At 44.0% G+C, this 19,318-nt stretch overlaps 1 protein-coding gene across 2 annotated transcripts in view; it reads left to right on the top strand.

The window, feature by feature from the left end:
* Positions 1-19,318, top strand: part of PRKD1 (protein kinase D1) — a 139,249-nt gene that overhangs the window by 80,368 nt on the left and 39,563 nt on the right. The gene's annotated exons all lie outside the window — the stretch shown is intronic.

The raw sequence follows: 19,318 nt of genomic DNA, 5'->3' as shown, positions 1-19,318 counted from the left end.
CATTGATTTTTCACTGTGCCAAGAAAGGGCATAAAGTTGCAGCTCCACCATCAACGTATTGCTTGCATGATCGAGAGTTGTGCCTACCAGCGTAAGCAAGCAGGATTATTTGCCCTGACCCTGTGCCCTCATTGCGAGGTTACTACCCATGAGCTATAGCAGACATTACTCAAATTTCCCCAGATTATATGTATGGCAGCCCAGTAAGTGAAAAGTCGTTGGAATAAGGGGCTTTACCCCTACATTATGCTGTTCTCAGATGAGCTAGCAAAGACCTGGTTACAGATTCCCTTTAAAAGCTGTTTAGTGTCAGCCATCATTACCCCTTGTGGTCGGCATTCCACAGTCTGACTGCTCTAACTGTAAAGAACCCTTTTCTCCACAAATAATGAGTTCCCCCCCTGGTCTTTTGTAAGGTCCTTGGAAGAAATAAATCATGTTCCAGTCCCTTATATTGACCACACATGTACTTATACATGTAAATGAGATTGCCTCTAGGGCATCTTTTTTTCTAAGTTAAACAAGCTCACATTGGACATCGTTATGTGAGTAAAGATTTGGTTATCTTGTAGTTTATTCAGATAATTTCCTGTTCTTGCTATACTTGAGTCATGTATGCGGTGATTGACAGCTCCCTCTGTATGCACTGTCTCACAGGGAAGGATGTCAGTCACTATGCGGGCCCGCCCACTGGACCCCCTAGGCGGGGGCCCGCCCACTGGACCCCCTAGGCGGGGGCCCGCCCACTGGACCCCCTAGGCGGGGGCCCGCCCACTGGACCCCCTAGGCGGGGGCCCGCCCACTGGACCCCCTAGGCGGGGGCCCGCCCACTGGACCCCCTAGGCGGGGGCCCGCCCACTGGACCCCCTAGGCGGGGGCCCGCCCACTGGACCCAGGCTGGGGCCCGCCCACTGGACCCCTAAGCATAGAGCGAGCAGGGATTTCAGTGAATAAAGCACGGTTATAGATGATCTATATTGATATGTTGAGGTCTTCCTGCTGTATACGAGGCTGCCCATGGATAGGACTACATGTGCAGTGTGATAGATTCCCTGTAAATGAGCACTCTGGTTATTATGGGTAACAAGTGTATGGATGATGGGGTGCAGCTGAAATCACTTTTGGGGGCACCTTCCTCCTTCACCCTCGTGTGTCACTGTCCTAGCACGAGCCAGCTGCTGGTCTCCCTATCTGAGCTTGACAGCCTCAAAAATGCCTGGTTTGGCCAGGAGACCTCCAGCCCCCTCGTGACTGATGGTCCGTATTCAGACCGCGACACCCGCATGTATGAATACGGCATTAGAGGGGTCTCCCAGAGGTGGTCTCGGCTGCACCCGGTCTATATATTGCTTTTCTATACGAATGAGCGCAGTTCATAGACGGTAAGACTGTTTATTCCTTACAGGAAGCCACATGAGGACTAGCAGTAGTAAATGTACATGAGCCCATCAGCGAGCCGCCATCAGATGTGTAGTGCCGAGAGTGGGATTACAATCCTCCTGCCCCGCCCGTCCGTGGCTGGTTATCAGCAGAGCTGGGAGAGTCAGGGTCATTATCTCCAGGAACGTCGTGAGGCCTCGGCTACCGGAGGCTTAGAAAACCCTGAATTGTAGCTTTTGTCATTTAGTGCATAAATTGAGTGAAAGCGCCAATGGCTATGTGTGAAGAATGGGGTCAGAACGCAGCCGGGGTAAGGTCGGTGACATTGTGCTGGGACTCGCTGACGCTACTAATTACAGCAGAAAAACCGAGCAGCGTTTAATTACTCCGGTGCTAAAGTTTATGCCTACAGCCTGTTAAACCAAAGAATGCCACTGCCATCCAAGGGCACATTCTCCTCTGCATTTTAATGATGTGTTTATACCCAGAGCTGTGCGCAGCCATTCTCACCATTGAGGAAACGCTCTATTTATTGCTGTTTTCTCAGGTTAACCCTTGAACCTTTCATCCAAGACTGACTACATGTCCACTAGGTCTGTCTCTAGGTTTTCCAAGTGTTCCCAGTGCCAAAACCAGCCAAGAAATGGTCCTTGTCAAACTGCGGTGTCAGCTGCGTCCTTACCCTTAGCAGCGTGACACGTTATACGTACGGGGAGTCTCTGAATTATATCCTTTACCTGAATCACCCCCTTTATGGCTTAGGAGTGTTTTGTGGGTATTTCACGGGCCCTACGTCCACCCTTCTGGTGTCTTCACGCTGGCAAAGTTGTACTGTCTGCAACCTTGAAACGCACCATAATGCAGGTGCCATAAACCCTGTTAAAGGCTTATGGAGAATTTCACTTCTGCGACTTTCACTATTACTTGAATCACTTTGACCTGTAAGCTGAGTCGGGAAATACTTACAAGTAAACCATTCCCTGTGAGCAGTGGTGAATTCTGGAGCCCCTTGTAAAGCCGCAACTTGTTATTCTTTTTTCAGTATATTTTAAAGCGTCATTTTAAGATGTATCTACAGTACAGACCAAAAGTTTGGACACACCTTCTCATTTAAAGATTTTTCTGTATTTTCATGACTATGAAAATTGTACATTCACACTGAAGGCATCACAACTATGAATTAACACATGTGGAATTATATACTTAACAGAAAAGTGCGAAACAACCGAAAATATGTCTTATATTCTAGGTTCTTCAAAGTAGCCACCTTTTGCTTTGATGACTGCTTTGCAGTCACCGGAAATGGTCTTCCAACAATCTTGAAGGAGTTCCCAGAGATGCTTAGCACTTGTTGGCCCTTTTGCCTTCACTCTGCGGTCCAGCTCACCCCAAACCATCTCGATTGGGTTCAGGTCTGGTGACTGTGGAGGCCAGGTCATCTGGCGTAGCACCCCATCACTCTTCTTCTAGGACAAATAGCCCTTACACAGCCTGGAGGTGTGTTTGGGGTCATTGTCCTGTTGAAAAATAAATGATCGTCCAACTAAACGCAAACCGGATGGAATAGCATGCCGCTGCAAGATGCTGTGGTAGCCATGCTGGTTCAGTATGCCTTCAATTTTGAAAAAATCCCCAACAGTGTCACAAGCAAAGCACCCCCACACCATCACACCTCCTCCTCCATGCTTCACGGTGGGAACCAGGCATGTAGAGTCCATCCCTTCACCTTTTCTGCGTCGCACAAAGACACGGTGGTTGGAACCAAAGATCTCAAATTTGGACTCATCAGACCAAAGCACAGATTTCCACTGGTCTAATGTCCATTCCTTATGTTCTTTAGCCCAAACAAGTCTCTTCCGCTTGTTGCCTGTCCTTAGCAGTGGTTTCCAAGCAGCTATTTTCCCATGAAGGCCTGCTGGACAAAGTCTCCTCTTAACAGTTGTTGAAGAGATGTGTCTGCTGCTAGAACTCTGTGTGGCATTGACCTGGTCTCTAATCTGAGCTGCTGTTAAGCTGCGATTTCTGAGGCTGGTGACTCGGATAAACTTATCCTCAGAAGCAGAGGTGACTCTTGGTCTTCCTTTCCTGCGGCGGTCCTCATGTGAGCCAGTTTCTTTGTAACGCTTGATGGTTTTTGCTACTGCACTTGGGGACACTTTCAAAGTTTGCCCAATTCTTTGGACTGACTGACCTTCATTTCTTAAAGTAATGATGGCCACTCGTTTTTCTTTACTTAGCTGCTTTTTTCTTGCCATAATACAAATTCTAACAGTCTATTCAGTAGGACTATCAGCTGTGTATCCACCAGACTTCTGCACAACACAACTGATGGCCCCAACCCCATTTATAAGGCTAGAAATCCCACTTATTAAACCTGACAGGGCACACCTGTGAAGTGAAAACCATTTCCGGTGACTACGTCTTGAAGCTCATCAAGAGAATGCAAAGAGGGTGCAAAGCAGTCATCAAAGCAAAAGGTGGCTACTTTGAAGAACCTAGAATATAAGACATATTTTCAGTTGTTCCACACTTTTTTGCTAAGTATATAATTCCACATGTGTTAATTCATAGTTTTGATGCCTTCAGTGTGAATGTACAAATTTCAAAGTCATGAAAATGCAGAAAAATCTTTAAATTAGGTGTGTCCAAACTTTTGGTCTGTACTGTATATACTCTAAAGAAAAGGTTAATTAGCTATTTTTCCCTGATGAATTACCACTTGCATTGTGGCCAATTCCCCTTCCTCATAGGTTACAAGCTCTCTATCAGTAACACCCGGAATATTTTAGGACCCTAAGGCTGTGTTCACACCTGGCGTTTTTGCAGCGTGTTTTTTTTTTTTTTTTCTACAGCCAAATACTCCACTCTTGTAAGTAAAACGCGGTGTGTAAAACACAGCTATTTGCTGTGTTTTTTGGGTGCGGATTACATGTGTGATTTGTCTACAGCACTATAGTACAGATCTCAGTCTGCACATGTGCCGCTTCTGGCGGCCATTTTCCCAAAGCCCACCGGAGGGAAATCAATGGGAAGGAGGACTCCCTTTCAGCGCAGACATCTTAAGAGAGCCCAAGGCTAACAGCACCGTGACACCCCTCCCTGCCCAGGGCCCGCAGCATTGCCCCACTCCTTCTGCCGCTGCCGTCCTGTGACCCGCTCCACCTCAGCCTCCTCCGGCCTCCTGTGACCCCGCACCACCGCAGCCCCCTCCACCTCCCAGTAAGCTACCTTAGGATTATAAGACGCATCCCCATTCTCCTTCCAAATTTGGGGGGAAAATTATACTTATAATGCGAAAAATACGATAATTTTATTCACCAAAATTAATACAAAAACACAGCACAAAAGTTACGTTGCAGTTTTGCAGCATTTTTTGCAATTTTTCACTACTTTCAGTGGGTAAAAAATGCTGAAAGAATTGACGCTGCTGATTTTGTAAAACCGCTGCAGTGATCAAATTCGGTCAGGAAAAAAAAAGCTGTACATAAATGAGATTTCTGAAATCTTATAACTTTTGCTGGTGCTGTGAAATCGGCTTCTTTTCTGCAGAAAAACTAGTGTGAACTTAGCCCCGATAGTGCATTGGATCAACTAGTTCAGGACAGAACCAGGCACATTTTTTTTTCCTTATGTACGCTTATTAATTGCTCTAAATATTTTTCTCATTTGGATATCCAGATAATTTTTGCCCCTCTTTATTTGTTGTAATATGGGGTTTAATTTTTGTTATTTTATACATATGTTTTTTTTATGATTACTGCTGAAATGTATAGGAAAATAGGAAAGAAGTGTAAATTTTTCATGGACTTTTAAATTATTTGTTTTTACGATCACATAGGACTGCTAAAAAAAAAAATTTAAATTTGTACTCCTCTTAGAAATTACTTTTATATAGAGGGCATATTTTTTGTGGCACAGTGGGGCTAGAACTGCAATTCGGACAGTGCATTTTTTCAAGTTATATATTTTTTTACATACTGTGATCCCCCCATTAGCTCTTAATAGACTTGAGGTGGGGGGGGGGGGTATTCTAACACATTGATACATTTTTTTTCATGACTGATTTCCCCTGTAACTGGGGCTGGTATTTTCACCACAGTCACGGGGGTAGATTCAGCCTCCTACTGGCACAGCAGAGTGGGATTTCCTAGGATCCAGCAGCTCCTGTTCCCTACAAACACCCATCGATCGCATGAGTTTTTGGGTCCGGAGGAGGAAGCACTGTCAGTACCTCCTAATCTGTATACACACTGCTTGTTCAGCAATTTGTAGAGAGCGATGGAGAAGGTAGAGATGGTAATAAACCATGTCTGCCTTGTCTATGGGGAGTCCAGCTGTGTGTGGTAGCCGGCTCCCCACCCTCTGCAGCATAATCACAGGCAAGCAGCTTACTCTGCAATGATGTTTTAGAATGTCAGTGCAAAGTGCGGACCGTCCGGATGTATAAAGTCTACGGGTGGTCCAGAACTGGTTAAGTTCACATGACGGCCAGTCACATCTGTCAATCACGTACATGGATGTCTGTGTGCAGCTCCTTGTGCTCATCCGCATACAGATGTGTACATGAGCTGTATGCCTTTAAAACTAGTAATGTCTGTTCCACAACCCAGACAAGACTACTACATGCAGGGATTTTTTGCACTCCAACTAAGGTGTGTAAATTTAACTTGATATAAACAGTAGGTCTTTTTGATTTTCCTCTCACTAGGTCACACTTTGATGCCATTATTTCCATCATTTGCAGGGCGTGCATGCCATATAAAGGTTTGCAGTCAATAATATTGACTGTCCTGAGTCTTATATAACTTGCTTTATACATGTCACAGGCTATGTTTTCACCCTGGGGTTGTTGGATGCATTAACGATGCCGATGACCCCTGACATGAGGAGGAAATAATGGTTACTGGTGGGCCCTTGGCCCCCCAGTCTGACACTGCTGCATTTGCAAATAGACAGGGATTTGACATTTTTCAATATATACTGTATGAATTAGTGATATAACGACACAAATGATGTTACATATCTGGATTTTTGTCAATCATTTGACATAAAAAGTTAGCCAATAAAATGAGAATGATGGGACTGGGGGAAAATATGTCCAAATGGGTTTTAAGCTTGCTCAGTGATGGGAAAATGGGAGTGGGTTATTAACCCCTTAACACTCCATGACAGATATACATCATGGAGCAAGTCGAGGGCTGAGCTCCACACATTGCAGATCCTGGCTATATTAGGCTATGTTCACACATGATGGTTTTTAAATCGTTTTTTGATGCAGTTTTTTATGCAAATTTTCAGCTGCTTTTTGCAGTGCCAGCTAAGTCTATGAGAAACCAGAATAATCTGTTCCCACATCATGTTTTTTTCTTTTATTTCTGTTTAGGATTTTGTGCCTTGTAAGTTTTTTTTGGAAAATAAAGCATGTCACTTCTTTCAGCGTTTTTTTTTCATTGTTCACCCATGGGAAGTAATGGGTGGTGAAAAAAACGCTGAAAAAAACGTTTTTGATGTCAAAATAGAATGGAGTTATTTTTTTTCACAGAGCTTTATGTACATGCATAAAAAGAGACAGAAGGACAGTAAAAAAAAATGCACCAAAAACACATCAAAAAAGCACCAAAACTGCAAGAAAAATCCTGAACAAAATGCCCTTGAAGATCAGGTTTTGCTGCAGAAAATTGACAAAAAAAAGCCCATGATGTGTGAACATAGCCTAATAGCACTATATATATTATATAGCACTAGCGCCTATCACTGCTGTTAACCTCTGACATGCTGCTGTAGTCACTGACAGCTGCCATTTAAGCACCACAGTCCAGCCCAGGTGTTCGAGTGCCCATCACCTTTCACCCTGTAAACTGATCGCAGTTTCAAGTCCCCTATGGTAACTGGGAAAAATAAAAATAAAAAACAAACTTTTTCCAACCCTACCTCTCTGTTCGGTATTTCCATATTTGTACTGACCAGGATAATCTTACTTTCTTGTAATAATTCACTACTTTTACTGCACAATTGATGCCATAAAAATAAAATAGCATTTTTTTTCACCATTTCACTGCACTTGGATTTAATTTTTTTCCCTCACTCTGTTAAAATGAATTGGTCATTCCGCAAAAAAAAAAATGCCCTCATACGTCTACGTTGATGGAAAAACTAAAAAAAAATATGGTTATTTGAAAAAAATATAATAAGCGAAGACTTTATAGGGTTAATGCAGTGGGGTAACACAGAGGTTAATGTTTTATTCTCTTCTATTTAATATAATTACTATGGAGTAATGTTCTCCGGGCATTCGTCAAACCCAGACTTAGCAGATTGCCAGCTAGAGGCACGAGTCCTCATTCCACAGAACATGTTCCCACTGCTCCAGCGGTTGCTTTACACCACTCCTTCCAGTGCTCGGCATTGTGCTTGGTGATATAAGGCTGCATGCAGCTGCTCGGCCATGAAGCTCCTGGCGCACAGTTTTTGTTCTGATGTTAATGCCACAGGAGATGAGCAATTCTGTGGTTATGGAGTCAGCAGAGCGTTTGTGACTTTCTTCCCTCTGCTTCTCAACACTTGGTGACCCCGATCTGTGACTCTAGGTGGTCTCCATTGCGTGGCTGACTTGCTGCGGTTCCTAAATGCTTCCCATTTTAGCACTTAGTTGTTGCCCCCTATGACAGTATTACCATTGCCTTTACAACGAGCCATCCGTTCACAAATGTTAGTAATGGCAGACGGCACAGCGACGGGTGGGATTTTATACGTCTGTGGTAATGGGACTCAGTGGGAAATTTGATTTCTTTAATAAGAGTTTTATAACAATACCTTTGTCCATATAGCTCATTAATGCCCTTGTAGGGGGCATACAGCGGAATTTCAATATTTGCAGATGATTCTGAACACTGCAATGTATTCATTGCAAAAGGAGAATAATTTAAAGGGGTTAATCAGGTTTGGCATCACTCTGCGACTGCAAACTTGTGAATCCACACAGCACGCGGTCAAGTGCCAGAAACAGGTGGTCATGTGACGCAAGCATGTGATATGCATACTCCAGCTACATTACGACTAGATGGGCGCGGCTTGACTCAGTTCACTTGCGTCTACTAGTCTTTACTGTAAGAGCAGTGAGACTATGGATTCTTTACTGTAAGAGCAGTGAGAATATAGATTCTTTACTGTAAGAGCAGTGAGACTATGGGTTCTATACTGTAAGAGCAGTGGGATTATGGATTCTTTACTGTAAGAGCAGTGAGACTATGGATTCTTTACTGTAAGAGCAGTGAGACTATAGATTCTTTACTGTAAGAGCAGTGAGACTATAGATTCTTTACTGTAAGAGCAGTGAGACTATGGATTAGTTACTGTAAGAGCAGTGAGACTATGGATTAGTTACTGTAAGAGCAGTGAGACTATGGATTAGTTACTGTAAGAGCAGTGAGACTATGGATTCTTTACTGTAAGAGCAGTGAGACTATGGATTCTTTACTGTAAGAGCAGTGAGAATATAGATTATTTACTGTAAGAGCAGTGAGACTATGGATTAGTTACTGTAAGAGCAGTGAGACTATGGATTAGTTACTGTAAGAGCAGTGAGACTATGGATTAGTTACTGTAAGAGCAGTGAGACTATGGATTCGTTACTGTAAGAGCAGTGAGACTATGGATTAGTTACTGTAAGAGCAGTGAGACTATGGATTCTTTACTGTAAGAGCAGTGAGACTATGGATTAGTTACTGTAAGAGCAGTGAGACTATAGATTCTTTACTGTAAGAGCAGTGAGACTATGGGTTCTATACTGTAAGAGCAGTGGGATTATGGATTCTTTACTGTAAGAGCAGTGAGACTATGGATTCATTACTGTAAGAGCAGTGAGACTATAGATTCTTTACTGTAAGAGCAGTGAGACTATGGATTAGTTACTGTAAGAGCAGTGAGACTATGGATTAGTTACTGTAAGAGCAGTGAGACTATGGATTCTTTACTGTAAGAGCAGTGAGACTATGGATTCTTTACTGTAAGAGCAGTGAGACTATGGATTCTTTACTGTAAGAGCAGTGAGACTATAGATTCTTTACTGTAAGAGCAGTGAGACTATGGATTCTTTACTGTAACTGCAGTGAGACTATGGATTAGTTACTGTAACTGCAGTGAGACTATGGATTCGTTACTGTAAGAGCAGTGAGACTATGGATTAGTTACTGTAACTGCAGTGAGACTATGGATTAGTTACTGTAACTGCAGTGAGACTATGGATTAGTTACTGTAACTGCAGTGAGACTATGGATTAGTTACTGTAACTGCAGTGAGACTATGGATTAGTTACTGTAAGAGCAGTGAGACTATGGATTAGTTACTGTAAGAGCAGTGAGACTATGGGTTCTATACTGTAAGAGCAGTGAGACTATGGATTCTTTACTGTAAGAGCAGTGAGACTATGGATTCTTTACTGTAAGAGCAGTGAGACTATGGATTCTTTACTGTAAGAGCAGTGAGACTATGGATTCTTTACTGTAAGAGCAGTGAGACTATGGATTAGTTACTGTAAGAGCGCTGAGACTATGCATTCTTTACTGTAAGAGCGCTGAGACTATGGATTCGTTACTGTAAGAGCACTGAGACTGTGGATTCGTTACTGTAAGAGCACTGAGACTGTGGATTTGTTACTGTAAGAGCAGTGAGACTATAGATTCTTAACTGTAAGAGCAGTGAGACTGTGGATTCGTTACTGTAAGAGCAGTGAGACTGTGGATTCGTTACTGTAAGAGCAGTGAGACTGTGGATTCGTTACTGTAAGAGCACTGAGACTATGTATTCGTTACTGTAACTGCAGTGAGACTATGGATTCGTTACTGTAAGAGCACTGAGACTATGTATTCGTTACTGTAACTGCAGTGAGACTGTGGATTCGTTACTGTATGAGCAGTGAGACTGGATTTGTTACTGTACGAGCAGTGAGACTGGAATCTTTACTGTACGAGCAGTGAGACTGGAATCTTTACTGTACGAGCAGTGAGACTGGATTCTTTACTGTGAGAGCAGTGAGACTGGATTCTTTACTGCGAGAGCAGTGAGACTGTGGATTCTTTACTGTGAGAGCAGTAAGACTGTGGATTCTTTACTGTGAGAGCAGTAAGACTGTGGATTCTTTACTGTGAGAGCAGTGAGACTGTGGATTATTTACTGTGAGAGCAGTGAGACTGTGGATTCTTTACTGTGAGAGCAGTGAGACTGTGGATTCTTTACTGTGAGAGCAGTGAGACTGTGGATTCTTTAGTGTGAGAGCATTGAAACTGTGGATTCTTTACTGTGAGAGCAGTGAGACAGTGGATTCGTTACTGTATGAGCAGTGAGACAGTGGATTCGTTACTGTACGAGCAGTGAGACAGTGGATTCGTTACTGTACGAGCAGTGAGACTGTGGATTCTTTACTGTACGAGCAGTGAGAATATGGATTCTTTACTGTAAGAGCACTGAGACTGTGGATTTGTTACTGTAAGAGCAGTGAGACTGTGGATTCGTTACTGTAAGAGCGCTGAGACTATGTATTCGTTACTGTAACTGCAGTGAGACTATGGATTCGTTACTGTAAGAGCACTGAGACTATGTATTCGTTACTGTAACTGCAGTGAGACTGTGGATTCGTTACTGTATGAGCAGTGAGACTGGATTTGTTACTGCACGAGCAGTGAGACTGGAATCTTTACTGTACGAGCAGTGAGACTGGAATCTTTACTGTACGAGCAGTGAGACTGGATTCTTTACTGTGAGAGCAGTGAGACTGGATTCTTTACTGTGAGAGCAGTGAGACTGGATTCTTTACTGTGAGAGCAGTGAGACTGGATTCTTTACTGTGAGAGCAGTGAGACTGTGGATTCTTTACTGTGAGAACAGTGAGACTGTGGATTCTTTACTGTGAGAGCAGTGAGACTGGATTCTTTACTGTGAGATCAGTGAGACTGTGGATTCTTTACTGTGAGAGCATTGAAACTGTGGATTCTTTACTGTGAGAGCAGTGAGACAGTGGATTCGTTACTGTATGAGCAGTGAGACAGTGGATTCGTTACTGTATGAGCAGTGAGACTGTGGATTCGTTACTGTAAGAGCAGTGAGACTGTGGATTCTTTACTGTAAGAGCAGTGAGACTGTGGATTCGTTACTGTAAGAGCACTGAGACTGTGGATTTGTTACTGTAAGAGCAGTGAGTCTGTGGATTCGTTACTGTAAGAGCGCTGAGACTATGTATTCGTTACTGTAACTGCAGTGAGACTATGGATTCGTTACTGTAAGAGCACTGAGACTGTGTATTCGTTACTGTAACTGCAGTGAGACTGTGGATTCGTTACTGTATGAGCAGTGAGACTGGATTTGTTACTGTACGAGCAGTGAGACTGGAATCTTTACTGTACGAGCAGTGAGACTGGAATCTTTACTGTACGAGCAGTGAGACTGGATTCTTTACTGTGAGAGCAGTGAGACTGGATTCTTTACTGTGAGAGCAGTGAGACTGGATTCTTTACTGTGAGAGCAGTGAGACTGTGGATTCTTTACTGTGAGAGCATTGAAACTGTGGATTCTTTACTGTGAGAGCAGTGAGACAGTGGATTCGTTACTGTACGAGCAGTGAGACAGTGGATTCGTTACTGTACGAGCAGTGAGACAGTGGATTCGTTACTGTACGAGCAGTGAGACTGTGGATTCTTTACTGTACGAGCAGTGAGAATATGGATTCTTTACTGTAAGAGCAGTGAGACTGTGGATTCTTTACTGTGAGAGCAGTGAGACTGGAATCTTTACTGTGAGAGCAGTGAAACTGTGGATTCTTTACTGTGAGAGCAGTGAGAATATGGATTCTTTACTGTATGAGCAGTGAGACTGGATTCGTTACTGTACGAGCAGTGAGACTGTGGATTCTTTACTGTACGAGCAGTGAGAATATGGATTCTTTACTGTAAGAGCAGTGAGACTGTGGATTCGTTACTGTACGAGCAGTGGGACTGGATTCTTTACTGTAAGAGCACTGAGATTATTGAACTCTTAACCACATGTTGTAATGTTTGAGTCACTAAAAAAGTTCAAGGACGGCTTGAATGTTTTTCTTAAAAAAATATAGTATTACAGGTTATGGTTACTACATTCTGTGAAGGGGCGTTGACTTGGGGAACTAACATGATTGCCGTATGTGGCCTCTGGAAAGATTTTCTCTAGTATAGAGCAATGGACATCTGCCCCATGGGGTTTTCGCCATCCCTTGGGCCAACACTGTAGCATTGTAGTTTGGTGTATGGACCTATGTCTCTTCTTCAAATATAGCAAATTTGAAGCTGTGAAAGTTGAATAATTAATACAGCAGAGTTCACAATAAATAGTAGCTGTGCGAGGGGACAGATAAAGCTTTGTCCAAGAAATCCTACTTGCCTAAACATTTGATGATCTCTGCAGCATTGTGTTGTATGTGGCTTTTGTGGCGGCTTTATGTGGGGAATGGTCTGCTTATGGTCAGCCCACAGAAAAATTGTACAACTTAGGGGTTTCCTGTGACAGATGTCAGACAGCTCTGTGTGACATTTCCACACCACAGAGATCTATCATATAATAATCGCTTTGTGAAAGCTTTATAACTGAATGAGCGGACCGGGGAGCAGCAGGGTAATAAATGCTGTAGCCAGCACGGGCCGGGCGCCCTGGAGCCTGTCCACCCAGCCGCACGGGCCGAGCGCCCTGGAGCCTGTCCACCCAGCCGCACGGGCCGAGCGCCCTGGAGCCTGTCCACCCAGCCGCACGGGCCGAGCGCCCTGGAGCCTGTCCACCCAGCCGCACGGGCCGAGCGCCCTGGAGCCTGTCCACCCAGCCGCACGGGCCGAGCGCCCTGGAGCCTGTCCACCCAGCCGCACGGGCCGAGCGCCCTGGAGCCTGTCCACCCAGCCGCACGGGCCGAGCGCCCTGGAGCCTGTCCACCCAGCCGCACGGGCCGAGCGCCCTGGAGCCTGTCCACCCAGCCGCACGGGCCGAGCGCCCTGGAGCCTGTCCACCCAGCCGCACGGGCCGAGCGCCCTGGAGCCTGTCCACCCAGCCGCACGGGCCGAGCGCCCTGGAGCCTGTCCACCCAGCCGCACGGGCCGAGCGCCCTGGAGCCTGTCCACCCAGCCGCACGGGCCGAGCGCCCTGGAGCCTGTCCACCCAGCCGCACGGGCCGAGCGCCCTGGAGCCTGTCCACCCAGCCGCACGGGCCGAGCGCCCTGGAGCCTGTCCACCCAGCCGCACGGGCCGAGCGCCCTGGAGCCTGTCCACCCAGCCGCACGCTATCTCACATACGTGGGGTATTAATGTGCTGTAATAAAATATAAATTAATATATATAAATGATCGCGTCCTTGTACAACATATTTATCACCCTAATGTAGTCCTAGATATGGGTTTTTACACTAGCAGATGACGAGCACCGATCAGTGATCTCACTATTCAGTCCATGCTCGTAGAAGACATTGTACAGACATATACAAAGTGTATGGGAACGAACGATGGGTGGTAGGATCAGTTGGCTCCTATTCACATTGCATTTCCGTCAGCACATTCCCTGCTGGCCGTAATTACTGGCAGTAATTTGTAGGCCGCATAAACTACCTGCTCAGTCAAGGTACAAGTGCTTGGCTCATTTGTCGGCTAGTCCCTGCTGCGTTCACATGGATGCCAGGTTGCGGACTAGCGCTGTATACATGACATTGATGTGAGTCTGCCGAGCGCACACGGAGGAAATAATGGCCTGCCTGACAATTATTTCCTGCTGTTCAAAAGGATGGGGCATATTGGCAGTCAGCATGCCTGATCTTGGAGCTCATAGACCCCCATGCAAATAAAATCATTCATCATCATCTTCTGCCTACCCCATAAATGAAACTTGATGTCTCCCAGCCATGGACCCTATTTTGTGCTTTTTACCCCCAATATATTCTCCTTTGCCTTGCTTGGTAGCCAGGAGAGACTGTAAATGCAAGTGATCAATGTTGGGCTCTGTTCACTCCTATATTGTTTTTTTTTTAGGCCATTCTTCAATTTGACAGAAAGATGTACCGTCTCCATGCCCCATGCCAGGCCTTCTGGCTGTGATTCTGCCGGTCACCCAGCCTCTGATGTCTGCTCCCGCAGGCGGTTACATTCAGGCTCTGGCAGTAATGCAGAGGTCTCGGGTTTAGTAACCTACAGGTGCATCTCACTAAATTAGAATATCATCAAAAAGTTAATTTATTTTAGTTCTTAAATACAAAAAGTGAAACTTATATTATATAGAGTCATTACACACAGAGTGATCTATTTCAAGTGTTTATTTCTCTTAGGCTGCGTGCCCACTATTCGTTTTTCAAGCGTTTTTGCCGCAGAATTTCCACAGGGAAAACGTTTGGTAATACATGCCCCATGGTCCCCAATGATAATCCGCATGTGCTGTGTACATGCTGCGGAAATTTCCTCTGCAGATTAGCATTGCAGCATGTCCATTAATTTTGCGGACACGCAGCGTAATTGCTACCAATGACGTACATTGACCTGCTTAATATCTGCATGACTATATGTGCACATGCTGATATTAAGCGATTCAATGTGTGGATGGTACCCGGGTCTGGAGAAGAGGAGATTCTCCTCCGGACCCGGGTACCATAGAACCTGTTAAAAAAAAGAATAAAATAAAAAATATACATTATACTTAAATTCTGATGGCCCCTCGGTCTCCTGTACAATGCGTCCGGTCTCTTGTACAGCTCGCGGTGGTGTGAAAGGACCTACCATGATGTAATTTAGTCATGTGACATCATGGAAGGTCCTTTTACACCACCGCGAGACACTGGGGAGCCAGGATGCATCGTACAGGAGACCAGGGGACGTCAGAAGGTGAGTATAATGGTTTTTTTTTTATTATTTTTTTACCATTTTTATTCTTTTTTTTAACTATTAACTTGGTCACACTACATAAATCCATGCTGTTTGCATGGATTTATATAGTGTGACCAAGTTGTCAAGCACTTTCCAAGTGATGCTAAAATCGCTTGGAAAGCGCTTGACAACCCGCATGCAAAAACGCTTGACAAACGCTTCTACCTGGCAGGAAAAACGTATGTAAAATCCGCATGCGCTTTTCCTGCCAGGGAGATGCAGAAAAAATCTGCAGCATTTCTGCATCGTGGGCACTTAGCCTTAATGTTGATGATTACAGCCAATGGAAACACAAAAGTTATCTCAGTAAATTAAAATAATTAGCAAAAAACACCTGCAAAGGCTTCCTAAGCATTTAAAAAGGTCCCTTAGTCCTGGGGAAGACTGCTGACTTAACAGATGTCCAGAAGGCAGTCATTGACACATTCCACAAGGTCCCAGACTTCCAATTTTCATTTGGAGATCAAGGTCGCAGAGTCTGGAGGAAGAGTGGAGAGGCCACAATCCAAGCTGCTTGAGGTCTAGTGTGAAGTGTCCACAATCAGTGAAGGTTTGGGGAGCCATGTCATCTGCTGGTGAAGGTCCACTGTGTTTTATCAAGACCAAAGTCAGCGCAGCCGTCTACCAGGACATTTTACAGCACTTCATGCTTCCCTCTGCCGACAAGCTTTTTGGAGATGGAAATGTCATTCTCCAGCAGGACTTGGCCCCTGTCCACACTGCCAAAAGTACCAATACCTGGTTTACACACAACAGTATCACTGTGCTTGATTGGCAGCAAAGTCGCCTGACCTTAACCCCATAGAGAATCTATTATAGAGAATCTATGGGATAATGTCAAGAGGAAGATGAGAGACACCAGACCCAACAATGCAGACGAGCTGAAGGCTGTTATCAAAGCAACCTGGGCTTCCATAACCCCTCAGCAGGGCCACAGGCTGATCACCTCCATGCCACATTGCCGCATTGATGCAGTAATTGATGCAGGAGGAGCCCGGACCAAGTATTGAGGGCATTTACTGAACATACATTTCAGTAGGACATTTCAGATTTTAAAAACATTTTTCAAGCTGTTATAAAGTATTCTAATTTACTGAGATAATGACTTTTGTGTTTTCATTGGCTGTAAGCCATAATCCTCAACATTAACAGAAATAAACACTTGATATAGATCACTCTGTGTGTAATGACTCTATATAATATAGGAGTTTCACATTTTGTATTGAAGAACGGAAATAAATTAACTTTTTGATGATATTCTAATTTAATGAGAAGCGCCTGTAACTGACTACATCCCTGGATATTACAGCTTTTTACTGGATTCAGGAGACAATCTCTGACACTTTGTAATTTTGTGCAAACATGGCCCCAATAGAGAGAGACTTAGAAAGCCCTACCCTAATAACGTCAGATTCACCATACATAGCTGTGAAGTCAGCGCCTTGTGTGTCAGGATTTCACGCTTGTGTGTGACTTTCACAGGAATCCAGGTGAGTGACCGGCTGCCATGTGCATTCTTGCTCTTGAACGCATTCTTCTAAAGTAAATCTATTACTGAAAACATGAAGAGCAGCAACATTTTTAAGCAAGTCCATTTTACTTGGTTAAAATGGTTTTGTGGCATTAAAAATAAATATATATTTATTATATGTTTCCTTCCATTTATGAAAACTCTCCAAGGTGTACTCACACATATAGTTTACTCTCCAAATTGCAACACCAGGCAGGAAAAGTGGTGGAATGATGGATGGATGGACGTGTTACATATATGTACATAATGAAAAAATGAAAGTTTTAAAAGCCTCTTGATTTATTCAGTACTGAATATGAGCACCACTCACAGAAGTACTCTGCTATTACACATCTTGTCTGCTGTGAGGTTAGTAACGATTGTCTGAGGAATGTTCTGTTGTTAATGAATGCAGTTGGACAAATCATCAAGATCCACTGCTGGCAGCTGGCAACCAATGACGTCCCAGATGTGCAGCAAGCCTAGAGATGCTGCAGACCATGGTTGCACATTTAGGCCACAGAGCTGCTGACAGTAGCACGAGCAACATGTGGCCTGGTGGTATGTTGAAAAACGGCTCCTGGGACACTGGAGAAATGGCCGTGCCACTGGTTCTACGACTAAATCAGTGTAACTTTTAGCTGTTAGTGCACCTGGAATGAAGATGAGACGGATCTACAAGTGCTTCTCACTAAATTAGAATATCATCAAAAAGTTAATTTATTTCAGTTCTTCAATGCAAAAAGTGAAACTCATATATTATATAGAGTCATTACACACAGAGTGATCTATATCAACTGTTTATTTCTGTTAATGTTGATGATTATGGCTTACAGCCAATGAAAACACAAAAGTCATTATCTCAGTAAATTAGAATACTTTATAACAGCTTGAAAAATGTTTTTAAAATCGGAAATGTCCTACTGAAATGTATGTTCAGTAAATGCACTCAGTACTTGGTCCGGGCTCCTTCTGCATCAATTACTGCATCAATGCGGCAATGTGGCATGGAGGCTATCAGCCTGTGGCCCTGCTGAGGGGTTATGGAAGCCCAGGTGGCTTTGATAGCAGCCTTCAGCTCCTCTGCATTGTTGGGTCTGATGTCTCTCATCTTCCTCTTGACATTATCCCATAGATTCTCTATAATAGATTCTCTATGGGGTTAAGGTCAGGCGAGTTTGCTGCCAATCAAGCACAGTGATGCTGTTGTGTGTAAACCAGGTATTGGTACTTTTGGCAGTGTGGACAGGGGCCAAGTCCTGCTGGAGAATGACATTTCCATCTCCAAAAAGCTTGTCGGCAGAGGGAAGCATGAAGTGCTCTAAAATGTCCTGGTAGACGGCTGCGCTGACTTTGGTCTTGATAAAACACAGTGGACCTTCACCAGCAGATGACATGGCTCCCCAAACCATCACTGATTGTGGACACTTCACACTAGACCTCCAGCAGCTTGGATTGTGGCCTCTCCACTCTTCCTCCAGACTCTGGGACCTTGATTTCCAAATGAAATGCAAAATTTACTTTCATCTGAAAACACCTTGGATCACTGAGAACAGTCCAGGTCTTTTTCTCCTTGGCCCAGGTAAGACGCTTCTGCCGTTGTATATTGGTCATGAGTGGCTTGACACAAGGAATGCGACACTTGTAGCCCATGTCCTGGATATGTCTGTGTGTGGTGGCTCTTGAAGCAATGACTCCAGTAGCAGTCCACTCCTTGTGAATCTCCCCCAAATTTTTGAATGACCTTTCTTAACAATCCTTTCAAGGCTGTGGTTATCCCGGTTGCTTGTGCACCTTTTTCTACCACACTTTTTCCTTCCACTCAACTTTCCATTAATATGCTTGGATACAGCACTCTGTGAACAGCCAGCTTCTTTAGCAGTGATCTTTTGTGGCTTACCCTCCTTGTGGAGTGTGTCAATGACTGCCTTCTGGACATCTGTCAAGTCAGCAGTCTTCCCCATTATTGTGGAGCCTACTGAAACAGTGTAGGAATCCTTTGCAGGTGTTTTTTGTTAATTATTCTAATTTACTGAGATAATGACTTTTGTGTTTTCATTGGCTGTAAGCCATAATCATCAACATTAACAGAAATAAACACTTGAAATAGATCACTCTGTGTGTAATGACTCTATGTAATGAGTTTCACTATTTGTATTGAAGAACTGAAATTAACTTTTTGATATTCTAATTTAGTGAGAAGCACCTGTATCTACCATACAGTATACCACCCCACACCATAATCCCAGGAGTTGGACAGGTGTGATATTCTCAAGAAATTAGATTCCCAGAATCCTTTTCACTCTCCATTCACATGAGGCTGATTTGGCACATGAAGAGGTAGGGCGTACAGTGGTTAGGGATTATCCTTATTAAAAGGTCACTTTGACGTGGTTGGAAAGCTTTTACGGTCTATGAAAAAACACTAAGTACCTTACGTTTTTAACATTTACCGCAATGTTGGAGTTCAAGTATTCATTAGTCGCAGCATGTATATATTGTTAGACTGAACATA

This window comes from Phyllobates terribilis, unplaced genomic scaffold, assembly GCF_046119375.1.
Source record: "Phyllobates terribilis strain yellow unplaced genomic scaffold, ASM4611937v1 Scaffold_7__3_contigs__length_470593459, whole genome shotgun sequence".
Classification (NCBI taxonomy): domain Eukaryota; kingdom Metazoa; phylum Chordata; class Amphibia; order Anura; family Dendrobatidae; genus Phyllobates; species Phyllobates terribilis.
Note: the sequence above shows the minus strand (reverse complement) of the source record. Positions and strands in the feature narration are given on the sequence as shown.